Here is a 10,521-nt window from a genome sequence, read left to right on the forward strand (position 1 = left end):
TCCGCCGTTCCACCCTCAATCGAATGGTGCAGCGGAACGTTTTGTACGTACATTCAAGGATCATATGGACCGCCTTCGTGCTACGCACTCTCGTCAGCAGGCCCTCATCACGTTCCTGTCGTCGTACCGGACCACGCCACGCGACGGCCCTTCGCCTGCGGAGCTTCTCCACGGCCGTCGTCATCGCACCCTACTACGGTTGTTGCACCCCCCGGATCGACCCGCCGCTTCTGAGCATCGCACGCGTTTTCAGCGCAACGACGCCGTTTTTTTCAGAGTTTATCACGGTCGCCGTCGTTGGGAACGTGGTACCGTGATAAGTGTCCAGGGTCGCGGTTTTTATACTGTTCAAGGTGCTACTGGGGTGCACAGGAGGCATCAGAACCAGTTGCGCCGCGCTGGCCGCCCGGATTCTGCCGCTCGTTCTTTGTCCACAGATTTGGTCCGCGGCGGGTTCCAGCCGCGCCTTCCGACTTCGCTGCCGCCCCCAGGGCAGCAGCAGCAGCCGTTGCCGCTACCACGCCGACAGCCCGTCCCGTTGATGCCTCCCGCGCAGCTTCATCCGGGAGCGCCCCAGGTGGTCGCTCCGGCGCCTGCGGTCCCTCTTCAGTCGCCACCGCCTTCGGAGCTGATGGACGTCGACTCCTCAGCCGGGCCGCCTTCCCAAGCGGTGGCTGTGCAGCCTGTCCTGAAGCCGCTTTCCTTGGGCACCCCCAAGGAGTCTGACACCGCAGCGCCTTGTCCGGCGCCCACTCAGCAGCCGTCGACGCAGCGTCAGGAGACGCTGCCTCTCTTCGTGGGTCCCGACGCCCCGTCGCGTCCAGTACCAGAAGCTGCGCCCGTGGTCACAGGCGTGCACCCTGACCTCGGTTTTCAGTCGGTGTTTCCCGAGGCCCCGCGCAGCCAATGCTGGGGTGCGGACCGGGGACTGCCACCGACAACAGTCTCCGCCCCGGTCTCTTCTGCTACGCCTGCGGCCAGACCCCTCCCCCGCCGTCGACGCTCGCCACGTCATTATTCAACGACGGTGCGGCGATTTGGGGGGGGGGGGGGGGGAGGAGTGTTGTATCCTAGCCAGTACTGCCACCCGAGCCCGCTGCCAAAAGGTTGGCAGCATCAAAGTCCGGACGCCGTCCGCATAAGCAGCGCCAGCGAGACAGGAAATCGCCGCAAGTCTGCGCGCGCCACCGCTGGCTTCTGGTTTCTTAAGCGTTGGAGTCGCGAGCGCTAGGACAGTTCTGTATTCGCCGCTCAGTTGTATACTCGCCACCGAATTGTGTACTTGCTAGTCAGTTGTGTGTTCATCGCAGCAGAGTTGTTGTTTGTCGTCAGCCGACGCTGACCTAGCCGCTCCGACTCGAACTAGACAGATTTCTGTAGACACGGAGTTCACTACTGTTTCTGTATCTTCGTTAATAAAGATAAGTACCGACTTTTATTTAATCAGTGTTTGGGTTTTCATCTTTCTGTTCACTGTTCCAGCGGACCGGTCGGCCCGCTATTAAAAGTGTGGCGGTGACTTCGTAAGCCGTTTCTACAGCGAATTGTTTGTCGCTACGAACGCCGCCACAAAAGTAGATAAATGCCGTGTAAACACCGCCGAGAGTCGGCTCGCTCGCACTGACATAGAGCGGGCAAGACCACAGATAGTGGCTTTCTGCGAATTTAGAACTCTCGTCTAGACAGCTACCTCCATCTCCCTAGAGCTGCTCGCCATAGCTCTCAGACAAGAAAAACTATACCAGCATCGTCGGGAGACAAGAGAATGCCATGTGAGTGCAGAGGGGCCATATTGCGTCCAGGATTCGCGCCGTATTTGACAGGTTTTACGCTACTACACCTAAATAATATATTTTGCCCCACTCACGCAAACAGTAAATAAAAGTACTTACGAAACTGCGTGCTTTTAGCCATAATTTGTGGCCGTGGCATCTTTCTCAGCGAAGAAATTGCCCGTCCGTTTAACTTCCTAAACGAACAGCACGAGCAGTTAGCCTATTTCGAAAGTTCTATACAACAATGCAACTTAAGAAAGAACCAGTAAAATCATCATAAACATTATACAAATAACAAACGAAAAAAAATTGTCGCCGAAAAGATTCGATCTTACATTGAACGAAAGAATAACGCATCATCTGTTGCGACACACAGACAGTGCAAGCAGCTGCTCTGTAAACGAGTACCAGCTTTGTCGGGACAGTTGAGACCAATGTCGCCATCCCTACGCATTTTGAAGTGAATGTCACGAATGTCGGTGACGACTTGTGATGAAGAAAGCGGCCAAGAAGTGGAGTCGGGCAGAAGTTCCGCATTTAATTAGTTTCTACGAGGAAAGGCCAGCGTCATGGATTTTACTGTTACTGGACTAAAGGCACAGAGATAACAAGCTATGTTTGGTGGCTGAAATGGCTACAGCAACAGCGTGCTTATTGAATATCGTCTCAGTTGTGTGACTGGAACTCGTGATTTCCTGTCAGAGAGGTCACAGTTCGTAGTAATTGACGGAAAGTCATCGAGTAAGACAGAAGTGATTTCTGGCATTCCCCAAGGTAGTGTTGCAGGCCCTTTGCTGCTCCTTATCTCTATAAACGATTTGGGAGAGAATCTGAGCAGCCGTCTTACTTTGTTTGCAGATGAAGCTGACGTTTATCGACTAGTAAAGTCGTCAGAAGATCAAAACAAATTGCAAAACGATTTAGAAAAGATATCTGTATGGTGCGACAACTGGCAATTGACCCTAAGTAACGGGAAGTGTGAGGTCATCCACATGAGTGCTAAAAGGAACGTTAAACTTTGTTACACGATAAATCAGTCAAATCTAAAGGCCATAAATTCAACTAAATACCGAGGAATTAGAATTACGAAGAACTGAAATTGGAAGGAACACATAGGAAATGTTGTGGAGAAGACTAACCAAAGACTGCGTTTTATTGGCAGAACATTTAGAAAATGTAACAGATCTACTAAGGTGACTGCCTACACTACGCTTGTTCTACATCTACATCTACATCTACATTTATACTCCGCAAGCCACCCAACGGTGTGTGGCGGAGGGCACTTTACGTGCCACTGTCATTACCTCCCTTTCCTGTTCCAGTCGCGTATGGTTCGCGGGAAGAACGACTGCCGGAAAGCGTCCGTGCGCGCTCGAATCTCTCTAATTTTACATTCGTGATCTCCTCGGGAGGTGTAAGTAGGGGGAATCAATATATTCAATACCTCATACAGAAACGCACCCACTCGAAACCTGGACAGCAAGCTACACCGCGATGCAGAGCGCCTCTCTTGCAGAGTCTGCCACTTGAGTTTGCTAAACATCTCAGTAACGCGCCGCTCTTCTTTGGATCTCCTCTATCTCGTCCGTCAACCCGATCTGGTACGGATCCCACACTGATGAGCATTGCTCAAGTATAGGTCGAACGAATGTTTTGTAAGCCACCTCCTTTGTTGATGGACTACGTTTCCTAAGGACTCTCCCAATGAATCTCAACCTGGTACCCGCTTTACCAACAACTAATTTTATATGATCATTCCACTTCAAATCGTTCCGTACGCATACTCCCAGATATTTTACAGAAGTAACTGCTTCCAGTGTTTGTTCCGTCCTCTTTTATAATATTTCTGTGCGGTGTGGGATTCTTACCAGATAGGCTTGACGGAGTACATCGAAAAAGTTCAAAGACGGGCAGCATGTTTTGTATTATAGTGAAATACGGGGGAAGAGTGTCACTGACATGATACAGGATTTGGGATGGAAATCATTAAAACAAAGGCGTTTTTCGTTGCGGAGGGATCTTCTCGCGAAATTCCAGTCACTTTCTCCTCCGAATGCGAAAATATTTTGTTGACGCCGACCTGCATAGGGAGATACGATCACCATGATAAAATAAGGGAAATCAGAGCAGTTACGGAAAGATATATGTGTTCGTCTTTTCCAAGCGCTGTACGAGATTGGAATAATAGAGAACTGTAAAGGTGGTTCGACGAACTCTTTGCCAGGCAGTTAAATGTGGTTTGCAGAGTATCCATTTAGGTGTAGATGTAGCTTTTAACAGCTCCACAGAAGAACTGTGTGAGAATATTCACTATTTAAGGAATCGGGCAAAGTAGTTTTGTAACATAGATTAATTAACATGGAGAAACGAGTGAAGTACCCGTTTTGGAACTCGAAAAATTGCCATTTAACTTCAAGTAAAAAAGCTGTATCTATAATTTTATGACGTATTTATTGATTGTTTATTATATTATTATATTGAATGTTGAAGAACAGAGCTTCAGGAATTTACAAGCGGTTCCTAACGTTGAAATGAAAATATGTCCGGAAATACTTTATTTATCAGATATCCGCACTGGCTTTTGAAGGAGTATGGGTATCATGATCAAATCTGGCATAATATTGTTTCATCGTAATTGTTACCTTACCAAATACCAAAGAGAATTAACGTATCCGATACTAGAAACGTTAGTCTCACAAGCAGTCTGTCTTGAAAAACAACGGATTTACCCATAATAGTGCCTTGTTTGGCAATTTTGTGTCCATTTACAAGGATCCAGATGATAGGCTAGTAAGAAAACCGTTCGAATAGTAAATAATTTGTACGCAGCTTAGACAATCATAGTTGGAGTATTTTGCTCTCAGTCACTTTGGTACTCTCAGATAGTACTCGCAGAATGGTTTATACTCGGGACGAATTTTCGATTATAGTTACTGTATGATACATCTTTGTGAGAGTTGCCTGTGAGTCTTCCAAGAGATGATGTCAGAAGTGTTTATACACAGCAGGATGAGAATGTCTGTGAGAGCTGAGAGCTCACTCTCCGCGAGATTTTTCTGTCGTAGTTACGTGCTTGAAGGGATAGGTTGCGATGGAAGAGCGGGGTGCAGCTGTACTTTTCATACTTATAGTGGCAAGAGAAAAACATAAACTACCTTTTTCGTGCTGAGAGCACGCAAGAATCTCATTGCAGAGCTTGTGACACAAAATTCACAACAATATCGAAACTGTACGAGAATGCTAGCGATGGAGAAGGAAGAAATACTTTTTATAAACTGGCCCAAAATTGCCAGTCTGGAAACTAGTACGCGTAAATCGATTACTATTAAAGACAAACGGCTTGTGACACTAATATTTATAGCATCAGTCGTTTACTCTCATTAATATTTGGCGAAGTAACAACTGTAACGAAATAACATTACAGCAATTTTATATTGATACCCATAGACGTTCAAATGCCAAATAGGGTGGATATTTGATATATGAAGAATTTCTGGACATACAGTTATTTGAACGTTTTTACGTGTATTGACTTACGGAATCGCTCGTCAGTTCCTGAAGGTCTGTTTTTCAACACCTAGAACAATAATATAATCAATAAACACCATGTCACATAAAATTGTAGATACAACTGTGTCACCTGAGGTTAAACGGCAGTTTTCCGAGTTCCAAAACGATTACTTTCAAAGATAATTTCACTTGTTTCTGTATGTTAATCAAATTAAGTAATAAAATTCTTATACCTGATTCATTAAAGTGTTCATATTCTGGTAAATTTCATCTGTGGAGGTGTTAAAAACTGTAGCCATTTCGGCCAGCAAACTTTGTTTCTTACCTCTGTTCCTGTACCTGAGAAATTGTACATTCCATAACGCTGGCCCGTCCTCGTACAAACTAATTAAATGCGAAACTTCGCCCGGAGTCCACTTCTTGGCCTCTTTCTTCATCGCTGATATTCACTTCACAGTGCGTATCCCGGCAATGGCGGTACGCATTGTTAGAGCAGCGTGTTACAGAGTCGATGTGACACAGTGCGTAGCGCGCCGGTCTCTCTTTCACATTGTCGTATTATAACGCGGGATCGAGTATATTCAGCGACAATTTTTTTATTTTCGTTTGTTACTTCTATGTAGTTGTCTGTGAAGTGTTTATATGATACTTACCGCGTAACATTATTTAAATCTGGAACTTTCGGAACAGGCTAACTGCTGGCATTGCTCGTTTAGGAGGTGAAACGGGCGATTTTTTCCCTCAGAAACATGACATAGCTACTACATATTATGGCTCAAAACACGCCCTTTCGTGGGTGATTTTATTTAAAGTGAACATGAGTACGGCAAAGTATATTACCAGGGAGTGGTAGTGTACAAAATGTGGAATACGGCACAATTCTGGGACGCAGTATGGACATTCTGTACCCTCCCAGTACTCTCTGCTCTCCCGACAATGCCGGTGTAGTTATTTTTCTTTGTCTGAGAACTACGGCGAATAGCTATCGAGAGATGGAGGCGACTACCTACACGAGAAGTCTGAACTCGCAGAGTGCGACTCTCTGAGATGCTGCTGAAAAATAAATAAATAAATAAATAAATAAAAAATCTGGAAATCTGTGGTAAGGTCTTATGGGACCAAATTGCTGTGGTCACCGGTCCCTAGGCTTACACACTACTTAATCTAACTTAAACTTACTTACTCTAAGAACGACACACACCCACGCCCGAGGGAGGACTCGAACCTCCGACGGGGGTAGACGCGTGACAAGAGCCCTAGACCAAGCAGCTACCCCACGCGGCTGTTCTTGCTGGATTCTCGGACACTGTTGGCGAGCTGACTGTCTCTGCTGCCTACACTGCACGATTAAGGCGCGCTTACACTGAGTTCGCAACATTATTTACTACATTATTCGCAACATTGTTCGTAGCTAGTAATAAACTACCGATGTTCGCAACATGTTGGCAACATGTTCGCAACATAAAATCAGTGTTCCACGGCTGCACCGAGCGAGGTGGCGCAGTGGTAGCACACTGGACTCGCATTCGGGAGGACGACGGTTCAATCCCGTCTCCGGCCATCCTGATTTAGGTTTTCCATGATTTCCCTAAATCGCTTCAGGCAAATGCCGGGATGGTTCCTTTGAAAGGGCACGACCGATTTCCTTCCCAATCCTTCCCTAACCCGAGCTTGCGCTCCGTCTCTAATGACCTCGTTGTCGGCGGGACGTTAAACACTAATCTCCCCCTCCTCCTCCTTCCACGGCTGCGTCGGTAGAGATAAAAGAAACATTGTCCGTGGACTGCTTCCACTAAATTCCGCTACGCAGCGCTAGTGTTCGTTTGCTCTGAGTGAGTGTTTTGGTGTTTGTTTTGCTGGAGTGTAGTGGTGCGTTTATTTTATGTCCCTTCATTTTTATTTGAAATGGAGTGGTCACAAGACAAAATTTTCCAGTTGATAGCGCTCTATGAGGCAGAGGAGTGCCTGTGGAATGTACGTCGCGCAGGTTACAAAAATACTAAAATCAAACATGATTCATTACAAAGAAATGGCTCTCAGCACTATGCGACTTAACTTCTGAGGTCATCAGTCGCCTAGAACTTAGAACTAATTAAACCTAACTAACCTAAGGACATCGCACACATCCATGCCCGACGCAGGATTCGAGCCTGCGACTGTAGCGGTCGCTCGGTTCCAGACTGTAGCGCCTAGAGCCGCACGGCCACTCCGGCCGGAATCATTCATTGGAAAAAGTTACTGCTGGTGCAGTGACTTGGACAAAAAAATTAAATGTCTCTTTTCTGAGTACCGACGAGAGAAAAGAAAAATAGAGGGAACTAAGAATTCTGGATGTGGTACTGACACACTTTACGAAACGCAGTGGTTTGGATTTAAATATCTACGTTTCATTGATGATGGAACTATTTGAGATATGGCTGGCTTTGATAGGAGTCTCCTGATGCCAGGCGCTCAGTCCGGAACCGCGCGACTGCTACAGTCGCAGGTTCGAATCCTGCCTCGGGCTTGGATGTGTGTGATGTCCTTAGGTTAGTTAGGTTTAAGTAGTTCTAAGTTCTAGGGGACTGATGACCACAGATGTTAAGTCCCATAGTGCTCAGAGCCATTTGAACCATTTCCTGATGCCAGAAAAGGAAGAGTAACAGCAAGTCTTTGGTATAGAGGGATTGCTTTTCTGAAATTTGTGTCTTTCTTTGAAACAACTGGTTCTATAATATTCAACAGCATTTCAAAATCTGACGGCGACATCCTAGTGAAGTTACAAAAGCCAGAACCGTCTTCCAAATTCAGCTCACAAAGCATGTCATTCCTGCCACGTCTTCTATAGTATGTTTTGGTCCACCAACGACGACTACGTCGTTTACTTCGTCTGTTCCTTTCGTTAAGTATTATTAATGCATCACCAAATGTCATTAATTCTTCCTCTTCACTTGACATAGCGTATCTCTTGATGTGAATACACAAAGTAACCTGTCAGTTCATCGCAGCAGACTATGCGAATACGTAGAAATGTTGGCCGCTAGTGTAAACGGGAATGCGAACAATGTTGTCAACATGTTGAGGGAACAAGTTGCACACAATGTTCCGGACAAAAACATGTTCTGTGCTCAATGGAAACGCGCCTTTACTCGCAAACTCTATAAGCGTGAAAAACTCTCACGTGTATACCTAGCTTAAAATGTTTGAAAAAAAAATATCATTTATCAAGTAGATGGTAACTGCAGACCACCATCCACCCAAACTTTTATCACTGTTATTTACGTGAGCTATGTTGGACAAATTAACCATCTGACGTCCTGATGCTACTGACCCATGGTTACTTCTGGTCTGTGGCGCTAGAGTTGGCGCACAAAACGCGACTGGTAGGAACAGTATTTGGAGTAAAGCCGGGTTCACACACGCAACGAAAGTATCGCCACAAGTGAAGTCATTCTGGAGTGGCGCTGTGAGCTACCGTTCACGCCACAAATTCTTCGTAATTGCGCAGTTTGCAAAATGGCGTCACCTGTCTCAGCTGATTAAACGGCTGTGCATCTTACTAAATAAGATGTTTTGGAAACATAATAAATGTAAAATATTACTTACCAAAGTGTTTCTCGTCTCTCTTGTCTCGACTAAACGTTTTAAGAACCGGTCTGCAGCTTCAAACCAAGCAAGGCTGGGTTAATAAATACCGTCTGTAGACGCACCACTCTTAAGTGATTTCAGTACTTTTTTATGTTCATTCATGTAAGCATTTCGAATTCTTCGAATTTTTAATTTTGTTGTAGCTACATCAATTCCAGATACATATTCACGCATACTGTTTACTATTTCAATTAATGCAGCATCTCTCAAATTTCTGTCTTTATATGATTCGCTTTTGTGGTTCCGAAGGCATTCTCGTTCTTGATACACCTCCAAGAATCTCATAATTGCCGCTGTTGACCACTTTTTCGACATGTTAATAGCAAACGCACAAACAAAAGCACTATCTGCGAACGAATACGCACTAGAAAGGTTTGAATCCAGCCGCGAGGTAGCAATCGAATGACGTTATTCGATTATGGAGAAGGCAAAATGGCGCAAAAAAGTAGAGCCGAGTTCAACTATTTGTGGCGTGACAAAAGTTGCGCTTCTTAAATGACGCCACCGAAAACTAGGAGTTCACACTACAAAGCAACTGCAGTTCGCCATTAGCAGTGGCGATACCTTTGGTTGCCTGTGTGAACCCGGCTTAAGTTGAGGACAGCACGAAGATCTCGCGACAGATGCTGCTCTAGTCATCTCACGACAAGCAGTTGAAGGCGCCGCTCAGCGGCAATTAATACCGAGGCGCCAGCTGCAGCCGTGTCCGGGCCCCGGCTGTACTCACCGGTTTGTCCTTTTATTTTTCCCTCTCGTGTAGGCGTCGATCAGGCGGAGCGAGTGTGCGGCCCGGGCGGCGATTCGGCGCAGAGTGAGGCGAAGTGTGTGGGCGTGGGGGCGAACCGCCGCGGCGATCTCCCTCTCTCATTGCGCCAATTGGGTCTCGTTGGCGCTGATGGCTGATGGCGACTACGTGACCGCCACCCCTGAGCTGTGGCCCCATCGCCTCACCGCGTCCGCCAGCACGATCCGACACTTCGTACTTGTCACAGCGCTGTGCCGACGTCCCTCCCCTTCTTCTAAAGATAGGGCCCATTTATCAGCCTCCTTAAATGAAACGTGGTCGTAGCTAACTGAATCGACACCCCACAAACGTACCATAGGCAGCCACCGCACACACTCACAGATAAGAGGTACTGAAATAATAGGGAAACTCTGGGAGAGCTGGACCACTGTGTGAGACGGGCCAGTGGCGTATTTCACAAATGCGCCACTGGAGGGCACCTCCTGCTACTTGCGGCCAGACAACCTACACTATTGGCCATTAAAACTGCTACACCACGAAGATGACGTGCTACAGACGCGAAATTTAACCGACGGGAAGAAGATGCTGTGATATGCAAATTATTAGCTTTTCAGAGCATTCACACAAGGTTGGCGCCGATGGCGACACCTACTACGTGCTAACATGAGGAAGGTTTCCAACCGATTTCTCATATACAAACAATAGTTGACCGGCGTTGCCTGGTGAAACGTTGTTGTGATGCCTCGTGCAAGGAGGAGAAATGCCTACCATCACGTTTCCTACTTTGATAAAGGTCGGATTGTAGCCTATCACGATTGCTGTTTATTGTATCGCGACATTGCTGCTCGCGTTGATCGAGATCCA

At 46.5% G+C, this 10,521-nt stretch overlaps 1 protein-coding gene across 1 annotated transcript in view; it reads right to left on the minus strand.

Moving 5' to 3' along the window:
• Positions 1-9,784, minus strand: part of LOC126474086 (protein slit-like) — a 104,800-nt gene extending 95,016 nt beyond the window's left edge. Inside the window, exon 1 of the mRNA XM_050101499.1 lies at positions 9,640-9,784. The gene's annotated coding sequence lies outside the window, so the exon portion shown is untranslated. The remainder of the gene's footprint in view (positions 1-9,639) is intronic.
• Positions 9,785-10,521: the final 737 nt, after the last annotated feature.

This window comes from Schistocerca serialis, chromosome 4 (genome assembly GCF_023864345.2).
Source record: "Schistocerca serialis cubense isolate TAMUIC-IGC-003099 chromosome 4, iqSchSeri2.2, whole genome shotgun sequence".
NCBI lineage: Eukaryota > Metazoa > Arthropoda > Insecta > Orthoptera > Acrididae > Schistocerca > Schistocerca serialis.